This window comes from Lynx canadensis, chromosome D3, assembly GCF_007474595.2.
Source record: "Lynx canadensis isolate LIC74 chromosome D3, mLynCan4.pri.v2, whole genome shotgun sequence".
Classification (NCBI taxonomy): domain Eukaryota; kingdom Metazoa; phylum Chordata; class Mammalia; order Carnivora; family Felidae; genus Lynx; species Lynx canadensis.
Window position 1 is genome coordinate 541,741 of NC_044314.2, and position 22,956 is coordinate 564,696.

The following is a 22,956-nucleotide window of genomic DNA, read 5'->3' on the forward strand; positions in this document are numbered from 1 at the left end:
CCGTCTCTCTCCCTCTGCCCAGGTCCAGTTAGACGGGTTCTGTCGGGAAGACGGCACTAAAAACTTGGCAAGGGGCAGGTTTTTACCAGCCTCCCCAGCCTCCCTCCGGGTGAGGAGGCCGGATCAGAGTCAGGAACTGTTTTAGCCCATGTCAGACACATATATGACCGTGGGGACAACTCTGTGAGAAAACGCTTCTTAGAATCCTCTCTAGTTTGAAAACGTACGATGTCACAGCTTTTTAGGACCCGATGCAGATGAAGGTGGGTGATGGGCACGGGGGGGCTTCCTACCAGCGACCGACTCCCGGAAGGCACACCCAGCAGGTGAGCCCTCCAGGCCAGGCCAAGAGAGTCAAGCACAATCCCAGAAACATGCAAGGCTGACAGGACCCCTGTGACCTAATGGCACCACTGGGACACAAGCTAGAGCCGCTGGGCTAATGGCCGACCTCTGGGCAGGAGCTTCACCCTCCGCATACAGTTGTCGAAGAATTCTGATGAAACAAATAGAAATATTCTTGTTTTAACTGGCAGACCAGCACACTATTTCTTAATTTGCTGCTGCTATTACAGAAAGATCGTGACAAAAATAGCTGTTACTAAGGTAGCACTACACCATGGCTCCTGCACTTCTGCGGACCCCTGGGGCCGTGACAAGGGGGACGCAGGTGGGGTTAGGGCCAGGCCTAGTGGGCAGCACCTGACGAGGTGGTGTCCTCAGACCAGCGTGTTCCAGGTGGGGGTCCTCTCCCACTCGCCCACAGAGTGTTCTCACGTGGTGCTAGGTGAGGGACGGACCCTCGTGGGGAGGAGGGGGAAGTGAGGGGCAGGGGTGGAGTCCCTCAGAGCAATGAGACAGACGAGAAAGGCCAAGGAATGCAGAACGGTACAACCAGCTGTGGAAGATGGTGTGCCTGTTTCTAAAGAAACGAAACATTCTCACCACACAATCCAGCAAACACACTCTTTGGTTTTATCTAAATAACTGAAAACTTGTTTCCACACAAAATCCTGCACAAGGATATGTATAGCAGCTTCATTCTGAACTGCCAAAACTTGGAAGCAACCATGATGTCCTGCAGAGGGGGATGGATTAATAAACTGTGGTTCATGTAGACGATATTGTTCAGCACTGAAAGGAAACACAGTAGCAAGCCATGAACGGACACGGATGAGCCTTGAGTGCTCATCACTAAGTGGAAGAAGCCAGTCTGGATGATTCCGGCCATCGGACACTCTGGAAAAGGCAGAACCGTGGAGACAGGAGACGACGACCAGGGGCTGAGCGGCTGGGGGAGGGAGGGACGAACAGGCAGAGCACAGGGTTCCAGGGCAGCAAAACTCCTCTGGCTGTAGGGTTACGTTGGATACGTGACATCGTGCGTTTGGGAGACCCCACAGAACAGCACTGAGAGCAAACCCTGCTGGAAATTAGGGGCTTTGGTTAAAGACGGCATCAGCTCATCAACCCTAATAAATGCACCACATCAATACGAGATGTTCTGGTAGGAAAAACAGTGTGTGTGGGGTGGGGGTATGTGGGAATTTGCTGTATTTTCTGCTCAATTTTTCTGTGAACCTAAAACTGCTCTGAAAAAATGAAGTCTATCAATTTTTAAAACATCTGAAAACATAAAAGGCTAAAAATCATTCTAGGACTCAGACGCAAAGCAAACCATTCCCTTGGTGTAACCAACCATTTTCTTTAAAATAAACTATGCGTTAATAATTCAATGCTGCAGACCAGCTACAGGAAGTGCCTGGAAGTCTCTACAAGGTGTGGGTGCCACTCTCGCAGCCCCTAGACAGTTACCCTGGCCAGCTGGGCTGGTGGGCACCCCAACACCAGAGCCGGGAAGCAGCAGGGCTGTGTCGGGGCTCTCAGCCTCGGGCATCCGTCAGGAGACCCTGGTTTGCTCTGGAGCCAGGGGGTGGTCACTCCCGCACTAGCACCTGCCCGCTCTGTGCCCACGGCCTCTGTCTGCCTCACAGAGCCCACAGCCTGCATCGAGGCCAGAGAAGCCAGCAGTCGGCAGCCATTGTCAATCAGTGTACGACCAGGGGTGGGAAAGGGTCCAGACTTTCCACTCACCAGGAGCGGCCCAGGTGTGACGGAGGAGAGCCCACAGCCGACGCAGCACTGAGAAACCGAAAACACTTCTTCTGTAAACTGGGGCGAAGTTTAAGACCTGTCTTCCTGTTTTAAAAAATGTTTGTTGTTTATTTTGAGAGAGAGAATGAGAGCGAGCGAGTGGGGAAGGGGCAGAGAGAGGGAGAGAGGATCCCAAGCAGGCTTTGCAGTCGGCAGAGAGCCTCATGCGGGGCTCAAACTCATGAACCATAAGATCATGACTTGAGACGAGATCAAGAGTCGGGCGCTCAACCGAATGGGTCACCCAGGCGCCCCTTCCTTCTAAAACAAGGCACAGCAGCCCTCCAGGATACAGGAGGGGAGGGGACGGACAGATCTAGAAGTCACCACATGTTCTGCCTGTCTCCTGTCCTGCAACGGAAACACTTTTGGAGCTGGCTCCCCTTTTAGAGCCAGTCTGGGCCCCCAGAGCCCACCAGGGCCCCATGTCCCTATAGCCCCAAGGAGCACGGATGCCTGCCACCTGTGCGTCTCACCTGGATGAGGAGCCAAAGGGACAGAGCACAAGACGCAGTTTGTCGGCCTGAAAAAGAGGCAAGACCCTCTTCTCACCCCATGCCTGTGGTTTCCCTGACCTGGGACGGACCTGGCTGGGACGTTGGCAAGCCGGCCAGCACTAGGCTCCCGGAGCCCAGACCCTCCCCCACGAAGGGGAGAAGCTGCAAACACAGTCTCTTCTGCGGGACCTCCGTCCCTGGTGCCCTGGAAAGTTCCCAGCTGCCCCTGGCCACTCCCTGGTTCCTGCTGCCCAGCACTTGGGACACACCGCACGCCTCTTCTACCTGATGGCCGGGGGGTGACGCCCAAGGAAAGCGCCTTGCTCCCCTCACCCGTCACACTGAGCAGCTACCTTGGGGCCAAGGAAGGAGCTGCCTCGAGCCCCCCCACATGGTGCAGCTGTCCGCCAGAGGCCCTCAGTAAATACTTCTGCAAGCACAGAACCCGTACACCCTTCCTCACCAGCATCAGTCCTGAAGCACCTGTGGGCATGCTTCAATATTTATGGCATAATTTGCAAAAACAGGAGCTAACAGGAAAGTCAAAGCTTGACATTTACAAAACAGAGTAACCGCTTATTGAATTAATGTGATCAAATGCGTGAGCTTTTAACTGTTTTAACTGTTTAAAATAGTTGCCATTGACTCCCGGCCACCCGTCTGCTCAGCTCACAGCTCCTTTGGAGTCTGCAGGAGGCACACTGGCCAGGTGACACCTGCTCTCAGGAGCTCACGGTCCCACACGTAGTTCCCTGCCCAGTCAACTCCAGGACTAGAAGTGTCTACAGGGACAGACAGGCCACAGCAGCGGTGCGACGGGGGACAGCCCCTGGGGAAGCAGACCAGGAGGGCAGACCGGCCCAGGGGCCAGCCGGACAGCTTCCTAGCTTCAGCTTCCCCCACTCGTTGGGACGTCAGGGCCTGTCTTGCCCACCAGCTCCGGACGATGGCAGAGCAGCGGCCACGGCTCCCGGTGCGTTCCTACCTGGGAACACGCACACCCGTGGCACACGGTCTCCTGTCGGTCATCAGGACAGGGCAGCGGGTAAGGGGGAAAGTGAATGTTGTCAGCCTTGCTGCTTATCTGGCAAAAATAAAACAAAGCTCTAGCCAACCAGCACGTGTGTCCCAGGCAGCCTCGGTTATTCTGGAACCAGGAACACTGACAATCTGTATCAAGGACAGAACAGGGAAGAGGGGTTTTGTTTGGTGGCCTCGGAGCCGGGCTCCCCTTCCCTTTAGGAGAGAGGGCTTCGTGCCCCCGAGATGGTGGAAGGTGCCTGGGCCACCCCACAGGAGGGACAGGTGGCCCCCAAGAGCCCAAAGGCAGGGCCGGCGCGTCAGCACCAAGACTGGCCTCCGCGTGGCTGCGCCCCCTTTGCGGGGCTGGCGTCCAAGGGCCTGGGAGCGGTCGATGGCAGCAGGTGCTCTGGGGTGGGACTCACGTGCCTGTCTGTGCGCCGCCCCCATGGCCCGCTGACCCCGCGCAGCTGGAGTGTGAACTACCCATCACAGCCCCCTCCCCCATGTACAAGACACCTCCTCGGGGCAGCTGGCACAGGTCGCACCCAGGGCTCCAGCCCCAGAGTGCGAAGCATTCTTGTCGCAAAGGGCACCTGTGTCCCGTACGGCTGCTCTTTTGCTGGTGGCTGTGCTTTAATTAATGCCTTTTCTTCTCATTTCAGAAACAATACACGCTCACTGCTGTATTTTCTAATACACACTATACTGCTGTATAGTGTGATGGTTTTCCCATTAATGCCATGGTTTGGAAACATTTGGTCAGTAAATATTCTGCTTCGAGATACTTTTAAAAACTCCGTAAGATTCCGCTGTATAAATTTGCTTGAATTTATTTAACCCAAACTTTGAGGTCTTACAGACAAGAGTCAGGTGGCTGTGCACACTGCTGATCGTTTTTGTTTTTGTTTTTGTTTTTTTTTAATTTTTTTTTTCAACGTTTATTTATTTTTTGGGACAGAGAGAGACAGAGCATGAACGGGGGAGGGGCAGAGAGAGAGGGAGACACAGAATCGGAAGCAGGCTCCAGGCTCCGAGCCATCAGCCCAGAGCCCGACGCGGGGCTCGAACTCACGGACCGCGAGACCGTGACCTGGCTGAAGTCGGACGCTTAACCGACTGCGCCACCCAGGCGCCCCTCGTTTTTGTTTTTAATGTTTGTTTATATTTGAGAGAGACAGAGAGCATGTGCGCAAGCGGGGGAGGGGCAGAGACAGAGGGAGACACAGAATCTGAAGCAGCTCCAGGCTCTGAGCTGTCAGCCCAACGCAGGGCTCGGACTCACGAAACAGGACATCATGACCTGAGCCCAAGTCGGACTCTTAACCCACTGAGCCGCCCAGGTGCCCCTCTGATCTTTTCTTTAAGGTGAATTCCCAGAACCAGATTTGCCAGGTCAGACAGTGAGCACATCTAAGGGCTCTCGGTGCGAGTGTAACAGGAGGTCCAGGCTGTCCCTCCAGCTGGAAAGCGTGCCCTGCCCTGTACATCCCCAGGCAACCAGGGTCTCACAGTGACAACACAAGTACACAAATGTGAGAAAACACCACCTATGCTACGTTTGATTTGCAATGATGGTAGTGGCCTTGTGCACATGCTTGCTCTACTCTGCAAAGAGGCAGCCACGGTGATGCCTGACAGATGCTGTGGACATGCAGGGGCTGGCCAGGGTGAGGGCTGCGGGGGTGTCCACGGGGTGCTCCATGCATACGCTCAGGCAGATGCAGGAACCAGAAGACGAGCTTCGCCCACCTGCCTCACTGCTGCAGACTCCACTTCTCATCCCAGGAGTTGAGGGTCTCTTTCTCTCCCTCAACTTTAAGGCATCGTGAAGAGAAGAGCCACCGATCAGCCCGATTTGATATCAGGATCACAAGATGAGCCACTGAGTCTGTCCCACCTCAGTCACCTAGGAGAGTCACCTGGGGACAAAACCCTACAGGAAGTGCTGCAAGGAAGTGGCTGCTGGCTTCAGGGTGAAGGAAATCTAGAAATGGAAAAGTGAAAGGAGGGAGCGTGGAGGGGGAGGGGAAAGAGGGGGAAGGGGAAGAAGAGAGGGAAGGAGGGGAGGGGGAGGGGACAGGAGGGAGACTGAGGGGAGAGCAGGGGAGAGTGAAGGGGACAGCAGGGGAGGGGACAGAGTGGTTTCACCGCGTAAAAATGCCTCCTCCAGTCCCAGCTTGTCCAAGGGTCGTTAAGACCGAGAAGCTCTCGCTTCCATAATTGGACAGACACACAGAACCCTCTGGAGGAACCACACTACTGGATCAGAAACAGGTCAGAACAAGATTCTACTCTTAAAGATACCGGAAATGTCAACATTTTAAACGTCTGCCACCTAGGTTGCAAAACCAACTGTGCCACATGTTACAAAGGCGTCCGCGGCTTCGGAGGCATCAGGTGGTCCCCGAGCCCACCTTCGTGCTGCCCCGCACCGCAGCTCGGGACAGAGGGGGGTGTTCCCGGGACCACAGGTCTCGCTGTCAGAGGCTCCGCCTGGCCCACCAGCTGACTCCCTCCCCGCACTCTCCTTCCTCCTCCCCACTTGCTGGGAGCACCAGAGGGGCAGGCGGGAGGGCACCTGGGAACACGCATTTATGTGCTCCAACATCTGTCCTGGCATTGCGGTTGCTTTTATCGGGGCTGGTCCCACGTTCAAAGCAAGTTTAATAAGCATTTTTACAAAAGGACTCCAGGCGAATGCACAGTAAGAAGACTGGCGGAGTCTGCTGGACTCTGGTGTCAAGCAGCTCAGAGGACGCAGGGGACGTGTGGCTTCGGCAGCTGTAAACTGCAGGGCTGGGTGCTCACAGGTCAGCCTGTCTTCCTCCTCCTTGCTGGGGGCTCCCTGCAGACCTCTCAACCCACTCCTCAGTCAAGGGCTTGGGCGTCCCATGGCTTAGGCCAATCAGGGCCCCTCCTGTAGCTGTGGTCCCAGGACCCCTTTCCAGAGCAACTAAGATGATCTCTGAAGGCAAACGCGCATTTCGGTCCTTTACAGGCACGATATCACACGACCAACACGAAGGGTTCCCACCCCGAGGCACCTGTGGTTCTTGGCTGCACGCTCACAGGGTTCTGCGCGGACACTCAGCACCCGTCAAAGTTCATCTACTAATGACCCTATCAGGGAAAGACCTGGAAGTTCCAGGTCACCGAGGACCACCTGTGGGACGAGGGCAGGCGGACCCACACTGAGGACAGGGCAGACGGTGCTGGCCCTGGCAGGGCCCGGGCAGATGCTGTCAGGAGGCTCTGAGGGAGAGGCCGGGAAGAGGCCGGGGCCTGAGGTCACCCACAGAGCTCCCTGGAGGCGGGGACCCCTCTCGGTGAGCTGCAATGTCCCATGGCAGGGAGGGTGCCTCTGTCCCTGAACAGTGGTCCCTGATCTAGAGTTGGCTTTTGGGGACTCTCAGTTCTCAAGTTACAGGATCTGTTTCTAAGTAGCACAGTGGTATCTTCTGAACTTGGTTGTTGTCACTTTTCTTTTTTTTTTTTTCCTCTTTCTCTCCCTCTCTCCTCCGTCCTTCCCTTCCTTCCTTCTTGCCTCCCTCCCCCTAGGCCTGCTGGCCTGCCTGTCCTGCCTCCCTGGCACCTTCCAGATAGGCTCTCTGTGGTCCTGTCAGCACATCTCGCCCCAGGGACTGGTTCTGGGCTGACAAAGGAGCACTGGGTGCTCGGCAGGGCTCGGTCCTGAGCAATCACCTTCTCTCGCAGCAGGACCCACCCCTCAGCCTAGGAGGGGGTGGTGCTGGGCAGGCAGGGCAGGCGACTGACCAGATTGAGAGCCTCGCCGTCCCCCGACCCAGCAGCCTCAGGGCGGCTGACCCCCTCCCCAGAAGTCGGCAGAGAGCGAGTGCTTATGATAATCGTATCTGTGGATCCGCTCTTCTTCACAGTGTAAACTGTGTCATTAGAAATCTTCAGTTCTTTATTATTAGCAGTAACAATGTGCTCGAGACCCACCTCGCGGTGGGCGGAGCCCTGGATCCTCCATCCGCTCAGTGCGCGGCAGGGTAGGAGGATGCCCAGGTCACGAATGGCCCTGGCAGGTGGGCTGAGACACACCTGTCTGCCCAGAGAAGCTGAAAGAACCTGACGCCAGGTGGGGATGCAGGTGTGCCCTGCAGGCACTCAGGGCTGAGGGGGAGGGAGGCAGTTTGGATCCTGCTGTCACAAGACCCAAACCCACCACCGAGATCGCCAGTCCTGAGCCCTCCTTCCGCTCACTTTAAAACACATTTTTTCCAAAATAAACTCTCCTCACGTGAGATTTCAGAGAGGCTAGAAACTGACAACAAGCTTTTCTTTTGACGAAAAACACAATGCTAGTTTTCACCTAGGTAGTATTTTCTGTAATTTTAAAGAACATTTTGTTTCTACCACTACAGGAAGAAAGGAAGCCTAGGGCATAAAATTCCTGACTTACTTTGGGGTCCTGTTTCTGGAATGTTCCCCCCACCCTCCAAGCCCAAGGCAAGGAGACACAGGGAAGGGAGTAGCAGAAGAGGGTTTAAACTTCCTTGGAGAGCATTTGAGAAGCCTCTTGTTTGGGTTAGGGCTATTACTTCCCTCTACTAAAAGAATTAACTCAAATGACCCATATTCACTATGGGAAAAGATGGAAGCAAATATAAATTTAAAAATCTATAGAGCTGTACCCCCTCTACCGGGTCATCACTGTCAGTACTTTACTATGTTTTCTTCTCACACCTGGAATCCCCTGGGGAAGACCTGCCACACCCCTTGCCCCAGTCATGGGGGTGGGGGAGGTCAGCACGGGGCACCAAGTGCTCCAGGACACAGGCACCTGTCCAGCTGTTTACTTGGGTGTCACCGGCCCGTGTGCAGCATTCCTGCGCATTTGCCTTGAAGTTTTATTTTATTGAGATACAATTCATACAACATAAAATTCACCATTTACACCATTTCAAAGTGTTCAATGCAGTGGTTTTTAGAATAGTAACGATGTTGTGGGACCATCATAACTATGTAATTCCAAAGCATGTCCGTCATACCCCAAAGAAACGCACATCCGGGGCCCTCCTCCCTCTATCCTTATCAAGCTCTCTTCTCCTTTCTGTGTCGGTCGAGTGTTCTGAGTGTCCACGCAAGTGGACTCACGCAACACGTGGCCTTTTGTGTCTCACTTCGTTGACTTTGCGTGGTGTTCCCCAGGTTCATGCACACTGCAGTGGGCGCCAGTGTTTCACTTCTTTTCATGGTTGATCATCGGCCCTGTGGTACGGACGGACCACATTTGGCTTACCCCTGTATCCCTGGCAGACCCTTGGGCTGTTCCTGCTTCTTGGCTGTTGTGAATAATGCTGCTGTGGACGCGGGTGTCCAGGTTTCCGCGTGGACATGCGCTCATTTCTCTTGGTGTACCCCTAGGAGTGGAATCGCTGGGCCAGACGGTAGCTCTATGTCCACCTTCTGAACCCCCAAACTGTTCTCCACGTTCTCCACAATGGCTGCACCATTTTACATTCCCACCAACCAGCACCGCCTGAAGATTCTGCCACGTCTGTCTTTATCCATCTTTCACCTTTTCCTGTGCTCACTAGCCACTCGTGTGTCATCTCTGGAGACGAGCGCATCCAGATGCTTTGCCCACCTTCATCTGGGCTGTCTTTTTATTATCGTTATTTTTTATTTTTACTTTGTTTTAAACGTTTACTTATTTTTGAGAGAGAGAGAGACAGAGAGCGAGAGGGGGAAGGCAGAGAGAGAGGGAGACACAGAATCCGAAGTGGCTCCAGGCTCCGAGCTGTCAGCACAGACGCGGGGCTCGAACTCATGAACCTCGAGACCGTGACCCGAGCCGAAGTCAGACACTCAACCGACTGGGCCATCCAGGTGCCCTGTGCTGTCTTTTCATACTGATGTGAGTGTTCTTTCGATATTCTAGATAGAAGTCTCTGAAAAATGACTTGCAAATACCTTCCTTCTATTCTGTTGGTTCTTTTCATTTTCTTGATAGTATCTTTTGACACAAAAGCTTAGAATTCTGATGAAGTCCAGTTTATCTGTCTTTTCTTTTGTTGTTTTTGGTGTCATATTTAGGAAACCATCACCTCATCCAAAGTCATGTCCCTGTTTGACCCCAAGGTCATTTCTAAGTAAGGCAGCTGTGGCCCAGGTTCAAAAAAACAGGAACACAAATAACACCCTGCGCTTGGGGTCTGGTCTGTGAGCTCTTTCTGTCTGTCCCGGAAAGGACGTCCGACCCCAAATACCAGGCGTGTACAGAAGTTGTCTGGAACCAGCATGACGTAAAAACGAACAAACCCACTATGCAGTGTGGAAAGTTCTGAGTTAAGGGATTAAGTACCAACGAGTACAGCTACTAGTTTCCCCAAATTCACATGAGTGTGATGTGTGCTAGGAAATGCGTTGTTCTGGGTTGCTGGAAAAGCCCATCGTGGAGGAGAATGCGAGACGCAGGCCAAGACAACAAGAACTGGTCCCTGACCCGCCTGCAAAACGGGGAGAAAGCACAAACCAACGTTCGTTCTTTTCCATTAGAAGTTTCCTCAAACAACAGATCTTTCTGGAAAGCACCTCAAAGTAAAAATGAAGTTAGTTCTGAAATACCTTGCCACGGCTTTTGGACTTTCAAAGCACACCATGAAGGATGCTGGGGCTCCTGTGTCCTTAGTCCTGGGCAGCTCCCAACACTCTGCTGATTTCAGGGTCCCAGTTACTGACGTGAACACTGAGGTCAGTGGTAAGTGTGTCACTGAACCTGATCTTCTTAGTTTCGTGGTTTCAGGACACAGGAAGAAGCCCGGCCCACGGTCCAGCCCTGTCAGCCCAGGGCGAGTTACCTGCCATTCCTGAGCCGGTGCCCACATCTCCCAGGGATCCTGAGCACGAAACCCAAAGAGGCCTGCTGGAAGTTCACCACCTGAACCATCCTCCGACCTGCTGCGGCTGCGCAGCCGTGTGCTGGGGCCCAGCCCTCAAGCCCGGCATCCCTGAGGTCCATAGACTAGGGGCAGACGCAGTGGGCCAGACAGCCACTCCCGGGGGACTTTCCTGAGGCCCCGAGAAGCCAAGTTGGCTGAGAATACCCCTTCCTGGAAGCGGGGCCCAGACAAGAGCTTCCCGCCCGTCTCCTCCTTGGTCCTCTGGCCCTCGGGGCCAGTGACAGCTCCCTTCAACAGTGCCAAGTAATGGGGCCACCCAGGTGCTCCCGTGGCTGCGCCACGTGGGATGCAGAGGAAGACCCGGGGGCACGGCTCCTCTGCGGAAGTGAAGGTGTCACTGCAAAGCCCCCGTTACCCTCTGCTCCCTTGTTTCTCACGCGTTCATTCCTCTAAACAATATGCAGACAGCACATTCAACTCCATGTGTTGGGGGCAGACTGCCTCGAGTGGATTAAATACACGAGACAGAAGGAAAACGCCCGGGTAATCCTGCCCCTCCCGATCACAGTCTGGCACACGCTTCCCCAGACCATGTCGTGCAAGGAAACATGTGTGCACTAGTCAGGGCTCTCAGAACCGATGGGGCGTGCACAGCACCTGTGGAAGAAGAGCTTTGCTACAGGAACTGGCTCAGGACGTTATGGAGGGCCAGCCAGAGAGCCAGGAGCTCGGCTGGCTGAGGCAGGAGAAGTCGCTCCGGCTCAAGGAGAGAGAGAGAGAGAGAGTCGGCTGGTCTGCTCTGGAGACGCCCTTACAGATGCACCAGAAGTGATGTTTTACCGGCTACCCTGGCATCCCTCAGGCTCAAGCTGACACATAAAATCAACCATCACAGTATGGCATACAGATAATACGTAAAGTGACACCTTAATAACTGTTTTGTTGCAGAATTGGAAACACGTTGTTAGTAAGCTCCAGCTGCGGTAACAAAACACGGCGTGCTGGGTGGTTTATGCCATTCCTCGTGGACCTGCTGCCCAGCAGAGGAGCTCTGGTGGGGAAGACCGTGCTCCTCCTCTTCTGTGATGACCAGGCCCCGCCCATGACCTCATTTAACCCTAACTGCCTCCTCACGACACTCACATTGGGGCTGAGGCTTCACTGTGCAGATCTGCAGCCAACGATGCGGTCCACAGCACGTGCTCTCGGCTCACAGCCTGTTCCTGCAATCTGCTGTCTCTAAGTTCGAGGGCTCGCAGGAAGGATGTGCCCCTATTTTAACATCTGATCCCCCAAACCGCTCTCCGGTGAACACCCACGTGTACCTGGAAGTGAGGGTGCCGAGCTTTGAGCCAACACACACGACGAGCTCCTCGTCAGCCTGTTTCTACGAAGGCCCCACAGGCAGCATCTCTGGATCCAGTGGCCCCACTGCCCAGCAGCCCCAGCACCCTACTGTGTCCTCTGACTAGAGAACAGTAAATCCTGGCAGGCTTCCTGGAGGAGATGCTTTGGAAGGGCAGGCTTGTGGTTTTACTCTGAGGGTCGTGGGGAGGAATGGCCCAGAAAATGGAGAAGAGTCGCAATGAAGACAGAGGTCGGGACAGGTCAGGAGGGATGTGTGGGACCCAAGGGACACCTTCTTGAAGCTGGTGGAACTCATGTTTTACCTGGAAAGCATCAGTAACAGAAGTACGGCCAACAGGAGGGAGCAGGGCTGCGGGGACGGGAAAGGCAGTACATCAGAGCAGGTGCTCGACCAGACTTCAAGTGTGTGTGCGAGGAGGAGACATTTTTCCTGATGTCTCCACCTGGAAAAGTCCAGCACAGTGAGAAGAGACTCCTGGACACATGCTAACCCTAAGTCTGGATTTAGAAAATGTAAGTGTTTTTTAGAGCCAGTTATCGTACTTTTAAAGTATATTTCCTACTCCCATCAAAACCGAAAACAAAACCCCCCAAAGCCCCAGACCATAGAGGAAGCGGCTGCTCTGGGACTCAGGGAAGGGCCCGTTACTGCGGCCGGCCGGGGCAGCGGGAGAAGGGAGTGGAGACAGACGTAAAAACGGGAACAAATAAAAACACAAGTCAGCCTTGCAGGCTTCCCCTGGGGCCCACTTGCCTTGGGAATGCAGATCTCATACACTGCCCAGCCCTAAGGGCCTGGCCACAAGGCAAGGGCAAGTACTGACAGGTGTCAGACACAGGCCGCAGGTGAGCCACTGCTTAAGTAAGGAGCCCTTCGCTGAGCCCTAAAAAACACAGGAAACAAGCACAGGGGAAATCAGTCCCATGAAACAGCACATATTGCCACAGACAGTAAATACGGATGTTTCCTTGTGTGTTTGATTTTACCAGGTATCGCAGTGCTGAGATTTGCCCTTAAAAACTGCATGAGTGCACACAAGTGACTGCGTGTGGGAAGCCGGGGAGACCTGAACAGGATGGGCGGATCGTGTCAACGTGTGACATTTTGCCACACAGTGTAAAGTGTCACCATCGGGGAACGCGGGCTGCGTACACAGGATCTCTGCGTGACCTCCAGCAACTGCGGCCATCTCAACAAAACCCCACCCAGCAGAGCATGCCGGGCCAGCCCAGGGCTAAGGACCAGCACTCCCGCCTCTCAAGCCACTCTGGTCCTCTGTGAGCTCTGTGGTCACCGCGGCTGTGGCCTGAGGGCTGCACTCAAGGCGGGAAGACTTCTCCAGAGCCTCTGTCTTCTGGGAAACTGACAAGCCAACAGCCTGATTCCTCATGTGTCCTAGTGGCCAGCCCTCACCCTGCCCACGACAGGCACACAGACTCCTGGGCTGTCTCTGCTCCGGGGCCGCCCCAGGGAGGGGGGGTGGGGCAGCAGATCTGTGGGGGTGGGAGGTGCGGGGGGGGGGGAGGGCATTCAGAGTCTGAAGGAGCAACGCCTTCAGCACAGCTCTGGTCACGCCCACCTGGAAAACCAAAGGGAGTCTGCATCTGCAGAACACGCATGACAGAGGGCAAAGGTCAGTCACGGACAAGGGTCTGTGGGACGATGCCGGGGGCTAACTTTTCTGTGCTGCTCAAACAGGATGTGGATCTACGACAAAAGGGGTGAGGGGGTGAGGGGGTGAGGGGGGCACTGTGTCCGGGCCTCTGGGCACTCAACGTGATTTCCTTAGGTGTCTTTCCCTGAGCCTGGCCGGTCACTGGGCAGCGAATTCTCCCCTTGACCTTGGCCCCGACCCTGCCTAACTCCCAAACAGCCTTAAGGGTTTATGCCACTTACCCCTCCTGCTGGGAAGGAGGGGAAGAACGAGAAGGGAGAAGGAAAATCCAATCTGGGCCGACCACTCATCAAGAACGTGCAGAGTCAAGGGAAAGAATCAACCACCCGATTTCCTACATTTTTGCGGAAGCCACAGAGACGGGGGGGGGGGGGGGGCTGATTACAAACCCCAGTTGGGACTTGCCGTTCCTGCCTCAAGCCCACAGGAGCCGGAGGAAGACTCCTCGCCAAACCTCCCGGCACCAAGCCCACGAGCCTCTAAAGGGAGGGCCTGGAAGCATGACCGCGGCCATATTTGTGTAACTAGAGGCGAACATTTTTACTGGGTAATCGCTGGGAGCTGAAATCACTCAGGTGTGTCTCAGAGGGGCAGCCTCAGACACACAGCTAGGCCAGGGCAAGATGATATCATCCCTCACAATGAGGCCACATGTCTCGAACTGCAGCAACACGCCCCTGCCCACTCAGCCGGTGCAGGGAAATTCCTTCCCCCGCCAGGGCTGTGTCCTGGCCCCCCAACACCACTGCAGCGGGCGGACGGGAGTGGAGTCCCCCAACGATGCCACGCTTCCCCTCCCCTGCCCTGGAGCCTCCTCCTGCCCCTGAGCCTCCCTGCATGCAGTCTCAGCTGCTGGGCTGGCTGCGCTTCTGGCGTCGGCCAGATCCAAGGGGGAAAGGCCAGCCAGCAGCTGGGAGTGGGGCCCCTGTGCTGGCCGTGGGACAGCCAGCAGACGGGCACGGGTGCCCCCAGGGCTTGGGGCTTGGCACAGCCGCTTCACCCCCAAGGCTGCACCTTCTCATTGGATAAGTGAGCGCCGGGGCAGAGAACAATGCTAGGGCTTACCCCGAATAGTCCATGGCTACCCCTGAAGCCTGGTGGTCATCGCTACCACGGGGAGTGCCGTCCCATGAAAGCAAATGATTGGGGCAACACAGATCCCAAACGATCCTACTGATCGCACGCGTCGGTTAGGGGTGAGGCTCTAACACGGATGTTCCCATGGGCTGCGACCTGTGAGGCTGTGCCAAAGCCTCCGATGTGCAGGCGGGTTTCCTGGCAGCCAGCTAAGGACTCTGGGAGAGACTGATGAGACAGCAGCAGTAGGTGGGGGCCCGGCTGGCAGAGCTGCGCCCACCGGGCCCCTCCCTGTGGACGGAGGCAGAAGTCTGACCAGACTGCGCGCCGTGACTCTGGCAGGGTCCAAAGTCGTGTTCAAGACAAGGGACAGTCAAGTTTGGTGGTCCCAGAGTCAAGGCTCTGAGTCTGCTCTGCTCTGGGAGGTACAGTCCTGGGCAGACCTGCTGACCTGCTCCTGTGCAGGGAGGTTCCCGGTAGGGTGTGGGACAGGACAGTAGGCAGGGACGCTGGGCCCTCCTGACTGATCATGAACACGATCGTGGGCATGAGCCAGCCCCTGGGTGGGCCCAGGACTTGGTGTCCTTATTCTCCTAAAGTTCCCCTGTGATGCTAACCTGCAGCAGAGCTGGAAACCACCCCAGGGGCTGGGGCATGCAAATGGCCCCTGGAAGTTTCCGGAAGGACCGGCTCATTTTTAAAACTCCTTGTCTTGGGGCGCCTCGGTGGCTCAGTCGGTTAAGCGTCTGACTTCGGCTCAGGTCATGATCTCACAGCTCGTGAGTTCGAGCCCCGCGTCGGGCTCTGCGCTGACAGCTCGGAGCCTGGAGCCTGCTTCCGATTATGTGTCCCCCTCTCTCTCTGCCCCTCCCCATTCCCCCACTCATGCTATCTCTATCTCTGTCTCTCTCTCTCTCTCTCAAAAATAAGTAAACATTAAGAAAAACAACAACTATTTGTCTCTATGATGCCAGAGTGATGGGGTAGTCAGCATGGTAGGAACTCTTGATCTCTGTAAGAAGCAAGACTGGTCTAGCTCCAGCCTATTACGTCAGCACATGCTCCACATGCCTGAGAGCCAGGGGGGTCTGGGGTGGGGGGCTGGCCTTTCCTGGGGAAGCAAGACCCTCAGCCTGTAAGCCCAGCCCCTTCCTCATCACAGCACCGAAAAGGACACCCAGGGAACAGTCATGACTTACCCCAGAGGTTCCTGACCCCAAGGGACACGTGGTGTCATAACTGGGGGTGCTACTGGCATCATGCGGGAGGGGGCTGGGGTGCTGATAAGCACCCCACACACGCAGGATGCCCCCACAGCAGAGTTAGGCGGCAGTGCCGAGGTACAACCCCTGATGTGCACACATGTCCAGCACGTGGCAGGTGGCCCCCTGCAGAGTCCGGCTGCCCAGAGGCCTGAAACTGAGTAACAGTCACTGTGTGAAAACATGGGTCGAACGAGAGAACCAGTGTGGCCCTGTGGTGTCTGTGTGTGGTTGGGCCACTGTGAGGGTGCAGTGCAGGTGGGCCCCTGACCTAAACCACATCTGGACAGCCCCCCTCCCTTACTCCCTGCAGCCACCTGTGCTCCTGTCTCCTGGCTGCAGCCTCAGGAGGGCTTGTCTGTCCACTGCCCAAGAGCCTGGCACTTGGGAGCCTTTCTCAGGCTTGGAAGGGATTGTGGGCCACACACAGGGAATGGGCCAGAAGACCAGGCTACGGTCAGCGGGAGAAACCAGGTCCTGGGGCGGGAGCAGGCACGACATCCCCACAATGGAGGAGCCCCGGGAGGGCAGGTGACGGGCATGTGGCTGTCCTTGCCCCGGCCGGGTCTCTGGGAGCCGCAGTGTGCACACGGGAACACATGGGGTGGTGTAGGAAGCAGCCTTCAGAACACCTGAGCCTGGGCCTCCGTGGGAACTCACCCCCAGCCATCCTGGGTTCTGACTCGGGACACGGAGCGCCCACACAGCTGCCTGCAGAAGTGACCCTTCTCTTACCCCAGCGTCCACACAAGGCGTGTAGTCTGGGTCCGGGCCTATGGCAGGCTGGGACGGGAGGCCGGCAGGGGAGGGCTGGGCCATTCTCATGACAGCGTGGCCCCTACTGGGACCCGTCTTCTACTCCTGGCCTTTCTGACGGGGTCTGGTGTCGCCCCTCCCAGTGGAACCAAGCCGGCCCTGTGTGAGCCGCTGCAGGGTCTTGCTGTGCAGGCTGGTCTGTGAAGCTGCCCAGGGAGCGAGATGAGCAAAATCAGAGCTGGCCTGGCTCGATGGAACCTGCACCCTAACAAGATCCTGGGACCACGTGCATATCGCCGGTGGGAAGCCCCGGTGAGCCAGAGCTCTCACACACCTGTATCTGCCTCTCTGCTCCTCACCTGTGCTAGGAGGGAAACTGCGGCTGGGTGTCCTGCCATCTGCTGGCCATGTCACCCAAAGTACTCGAGGTCCTCCTGCATCCACAGTGTGACATTGCCTTTGACCCTGAACTGCGGAGTCCCTCTCCCAAAACGCCTGGCCACTCTGCTGGGTGGCTCAGACAAGTAGCAGCCCTGCTTTCCGTTCCCAGTCGCACTCAAGGAAGGCCTGAAGGAGCCAGGACAGGTGCTGCGTGTGGCTCTGGGCTCTGGAACCATCTTAGAGAACTCAGCTTCTACTGACGATAAACACGTTTATTTGTTAATGGCCGAGGGATCAACCTTGACACATTTTGATACCTCAACTCTAAACTTATTTCTAATAATATCTGCAAATACATACTAAAAGTTAATTCACACTCTAAGGTATTAATGTTTTTGGCCAATGTGTTCTCAGAAGGACACAAACTGCATAAAGACAGCTCTCACTGGAAAAACGGGCGCTAATCCAACACTTTTCTCAATTACCCTGAAATCACCTGGGAGGTGATAAACAGCCTTAGTCTACTGTGCAGTAGTCGAGGGCACCACATGCCAGAAAGCTGGAGCAGCACGCCAGCCATGGGTCAGAGATCCCCCGAGCCTGGGGGCCAGCCAGCGGCCATCAGCGCAGAGGGGAGGCTCAGAGGTCCTCCCTGGAGACCGGCCCACATGCCCGCATCCGTCGGAAGGAGGCATCGAAGAAATGAGAACCTCCAGACCCGAGAAGCTTCCGTGAAACTAGCCATGACTGAGCACTGGGCAGAGACACAAACAGCAGAGGGGGGAAAATATGCTGGTCTTCCCAATGGTTCTTGTAAAAACTAAAACAACCAACTGACAGACTGCCGGCACCCTTGAGACAATTCTCACTGGTCCCCGAGGGCATACGCCGCAGGCCTGGCTCCCGCAGGGCCTCCAGTGTGGCCTTGAATGGTTTCATCCTTTGTTTCCGTCCCTGTGCTATGAATAACGGGGAAAAACCTCCTTCCTTCTACAGACATTCCTTTGGCTTTAGCTCCCCACCAGCCCTCAGGCCACAAAAGCTGAATTTAGTAAACCAGTCAGCACGATCTTTCCATATCAAAACCAACCTCAATGACTTCTTACACTTCTTTTAAGAAAGAAGGAAAAAAAAAAAAAAAAAGAAAAAGTGGGGTGGGGAGAAAAGAGTATCCTGTACAAAAGGCTGTGGCATGAAGTTAAAATTCTCCAAGTCAGGAGATCCACTCACACATCCTCATCTGCGCCGAGCAGTTAAAGAAGCCACTTGTACAGACACAGACCTAAACTCTTAACTCCAGGGATGCGTGTTCAGTGAAGGTTGACGCTACAGAAAGAGCTTCAAACCCTGATTTTATTGATTTTTTTTTTTTTTTTTTGTGAATATGTTAGTGCTCAGTAGCTCTGTTTTCCTTGGTCCGTTTTATTTCTCAAACAAGATGAAATTAAGAACCCTCCCCCAGATGCATTTGACCCCTGATGCAAGAAAGAAACATTAGACCTTCAACCCAATAGAAGGCATTCATGAAGAGCCCACGGCAATAGTCACGGGGATGGTGAAAGGTGAAGCCTCCATCAGGAAGGTCAGGAGCAGGGCGAGGACGTCCGCTCCTGGACGGGATGCTGCCCTGGAGGTTCTAGTCAGGGCACTTAGCTGAGAAAAGGACGTGGGAGGTGCCCAGGGGGGAGACGACGAAGTAACAGTGACCCCCAAGGCGAGCTGCTGGGTCACGTGGTGACTCCTTGTTCACGCTTTCGAGGAACCCCCAGACTGAATGGAACCCCGCGTGCAGAGACTTGTACACAAATGTTCACAGCAGCCAAAAGGGGAAACAACTCAAGTGTCCATCAGTGAAGGAATGGAACGGACCGTGGCCCATCCACACGATGGAGTGTCATTCACGGTTACCCTTGAGGAACACGGTGTGGAGTGAAAGACGCCAGTCACGGACCACCACGTACTGCACGAGTTCACTTACGTGAAATGTCCAGGACAGGCAGATCCACAGAGATGGAGACCAGCCCAGTGGCTGGGGGAGAAAGAACTTAACGGGTGCAGACTTTCTTTTTGGGGTGACGAAAAGACTCTAAAGCTGATTTTGTTCATGGTGGCACAATTTTGTGAACACCCTAAAAACCACTGAACTGCACATTTGAAATGGGTGAATTATGTGATATATAAATTATATCTCAATAAAGTCTTTGTTCAGAAAACTTCATTACAAAATAAAATGGTTCCTTCCAGCTTTGGAGGAAACAGAAGCACTCGGTCTCACCGGCCAACAGCACACGCTTCCCTGGTGCTGCAGTCTCAGAACGCCTCCTAAGGAAAAGAGTTGTGAGAGATCCTAACCGTCTCCTGACTTTTAATCTATTCTCCTTCCCAAGTGGACTAAAATCACTGCTAGGGAATTAAACCACACGACCCAGTGCCTGCCTCGCTTTCTTGGATATGTTCGCATCTCCATTTCCACGCCTGTCCCCAGGCTGCGGGTCTCATGGCGGGGGACAGGGGCTGCCACACCTGGGAAGGCCTGGCCGACTGCAGACCTCCCCCACCCACCCCCACTCCTCTGAGGTGCCGTGATCACAGCCGTGCTGGTTTGTAGTGCATTTCTGACCACGGCGGCCATCCACTGTGCGGAAGGCTCTTTTCCTCCTACTTTGTACAAACTTGGAACTTTTGGCCATTCCAGACAGTTCTATCCCAGCTTCTGTGAAGGTCTCGGAGGCGACAGCAGTGAAGCCTCGGGCTTTGCAGAAGAGGCAGCAGCATTCCCAGGGTGGTGACAAACATCTGCCATTGGTTTCAGTCCGTGGAAGGGAGGAGAGTGGTGAAACGAAGCCCGTGTTCGCGTGGCTTCGGTGATGCTTCACACGAACCAAGGAGCCTCAGCACTTCACCAACATTGTTTCATTAGCTGTAATGGCACCTTTACCAGATAAGCAACTGAGAGGCAGGATGGAGGCAGAGATTCAGGTGCCACGGTGACAGATGACACCAGTCTGGAACGAGGAAAGCGCCTCCTTCACCCTCAAGCCACCACTTTAGTGACGGCCACCACCTCGGGCAGCCCTGAGAGCCTGCGCCTTCCTCACTCGGCTGACGAGACCCTCCCTCCCTGCGACCTGTGGACAGGGGGCCTCGCTCCCCTGGGTGGGGAAGACCCCCGTCCAGTCCTCTGAGTTGGCAAAGGCACAACCAAGACCTCAGCAGACAAGCCATCTCCAGCACGGTGAGGAGAGAGGCCAAGCCCGGAGATAAACCTGGAGCAGGCGTCTGGGCTTGTTTTCTGGGGCTTCCCCTCATCATCTGTGCCTGGATCCGGTGCCTCCCAGTGCCCTGCCGACACTCAGGATCCAACACAGGGCTGAGCACGCGTCTACATCAGGCCCTCTTATCCTCCCAGGTCCTGCTCTGGACTCAAGGAAACTGTTCTTTCTGGAGTACTATTAGAAAATCGTAGGGGCGCCTGGGGGGCTCAGTTGGTTGAGCGTCCGACTTCGGCTCAGGTCATGATCTCACGGTTCGTGAGCTCAAGCCCCACGTCAGGCTCTGTGCTGACAGCTCCAAGCCTGGAGCCTGCTTCAGATTCTGTATCTCCTCCTCTCTCTGCTCCTCCCCTGCTTGCGTGTGCTCTCTCTCTCTCTCTCAAAAATAAATAAACATTAAAAAATTTTTTTTTTAAATGAAAGAAAAGAAAATCGTAGTCTATGATGATCTGCAAGGTCCTGTACACTTTAGGTGGGCAGCCTGGATATTTGCCAGTAATTTACCTCAACTAGTAAAAGTCTAGTGAGTGCTGATTCACTTGGCTAGTATGAGCAATGAATTCCCTGGTGCACACAGGTGCCTAAGCCACTGGGTATCTACTTACAAATCCATTTTGAATGGCCAATTATGTCCTCAGAAGGTGTTTTGACTTTTAACACATTAGGAAGAAGGGATTAAAAACTAACATTAATGAAAGTAAATTAACTTTGTCTTTCCTATCTCCCTAAATTTGGAGCCAAAATTACCTGAACGTCATGCCATCCCGAAGCAAAATCACTCCAGGCACATAACCAAAGACTCTGGGTTATAGTAGGACACACACACTCATGCACACTCACCCTCTAACCCCAGGTAGCTGCTCAGTCTCATCTGTAATTGAGCGCTAACAAGCATTTCACCCCCAGTCCCTAAAATCTACCTCATGGTCAATGTCTTATCTTTTCTGGTCTTAGAACCAACGTAAGAAATTGAGCAGGAATCCAATTAAGAGTTGTGCTCTAAACCTAAAGGAGCTAGAAAAGGAGCAGCAAATAATGCCTAAAGCCAGCAGAAGAAGGGAAATAATAAAGATTAGAGCAGAAAAAAATGATATAGAAACAAAACACACAAACAAACAAAACCCAGTAGAACAGATCAATGAAACTGCGAGCTGGTTCTTTGAAAGAATTAACAAAATTAATAAACGCCTGGCCAGACTCATCAAAAAGAAAAGAGAAAGGACTCAAATAGATAAAATCATGAATGAAAGAAGAGAGATTATAACCACAGAAATACAATTACAAGAATATACTATGTAAAATTATGTGTCAACAAATTTGGCAATCAGGAAGAAATGGACAAATTCCTAGAAACATATAAACTACCAGAATTGAAACAGGAAGAAATAGAAAATTTGAACAGGCCCGTAAGCAGCAAAGAAATGGAATCAGTTATCAAAAGTCTCCCAAAAAACGGAAGTCCTGGGCCAGATGGCTTCCCAGGGGAATTCTACCAAACATTTAAAGAAGAGTTAATACCTATTCTTCTCAAACTGTCCCAAAAAAAGAAATGGAAGGAAAGCTTCCAAACTCATTCTATGAAGCCAGCATTACCGTGATTCCAAAACCAGACAAATACCCCACTCAAAAGGAGAACTATAGGCCAATAGCCCTGGACGTGGATGCAAAATTTCTCAATGAGATTGGAGCAAATCGAATTGAACACATTAAAATAATAATTCTCCATGTTAAGTGGGATTTATTCCTGGGCTGCAGGGCTGGTTCACTATTCACAAATCAATCAATGTGATACACCACATTAATACAAGAAAGGATAAGACCCATCTGATCCTGTCAATAGATGCAGAAAAAGCATTTGGCAAAATGCAGCATCCTTTCTTGATAAAAACTGTCAACAAAGCAGGGATAGATGGGACATACCTCAACATCATAAAGGTCATATCTGAAAGATCAACAGCTAGTATCATCCTCGATGGGGAAAAACTAAGAGCCTTTCCCTTATGGTCAGGAATAAGACAAGGATGTCCATTCTTACCATTACTATTTAACACAGTACTGGAAGGCTTAGCTTTAGCAATCAGACAACAAAAAGAAGTAAAAGGCATCCAAACTGGCTAGGAAGAAGTCAATCTTTCACCATTTGCAGGTGACATGATGCTCTATGTAGAAAACCTGAAAGACACCACCAAAAAATTGCTAGACCTAATACATGAATTCAGCAAAGTTGCAGGATATACAATCAACCTGCAAAAATCTTGCATTTCTATACACTAATAACGAAGCAGCAGAAAAAGATATTAAGGAATCAATCCTATTTGCAGTTGCACCAAAACCAGTAAGATACCTAGGAATAAATAAGCCTAACTAAAGAGGTAAAAGATCTATACTCTGAAAACTATAGAACACTTATACAAGAAATTGAAGAAGACACAAAGACATGGGAAAGCATTCTATACTTCAATACTATAAATTCTATACATCCAATACTACCCAAAGCAATACATACATTTAATGCAATCCCTATCAAAATAGCACCAGCATTTTTGGCAGAGCTAGAACAATCTTAAATTTTGTATAGAACCACAAAAAACCTTGAATAGCCAGAGCAATCTTCAAAAGAA

At 53.4% G+C, this 22,956-nt stretch overlaps 1 protein-coding gene and 1 long non-coding RNA gene across 2 annotated transcripts in view; both read right to left on the reverse strand.

The window, feature by feature from the left end:
- Positions 1–22,956, reverse strand: part of PARD6G (par-6 family cell polarity regulator gamma) — a 91,955-nt gene that overhangs the window by 22,081 nt on the left and 46,918 nt on the right. The window lies entirely within an intron of this gene.
- LOC115528275 lies at positions 9,551–12,168 on the reverse strand. The gene is made up of 2 exons (XR_003973201.1): positions 11,869–12,168; positions 9,551–10,150 (listed from the first exon to the last, which is right to left on the reverse strand). It is a non-coding gene; the product is annotated as an uncharacterized LOC115528275 (long non-coding RNA).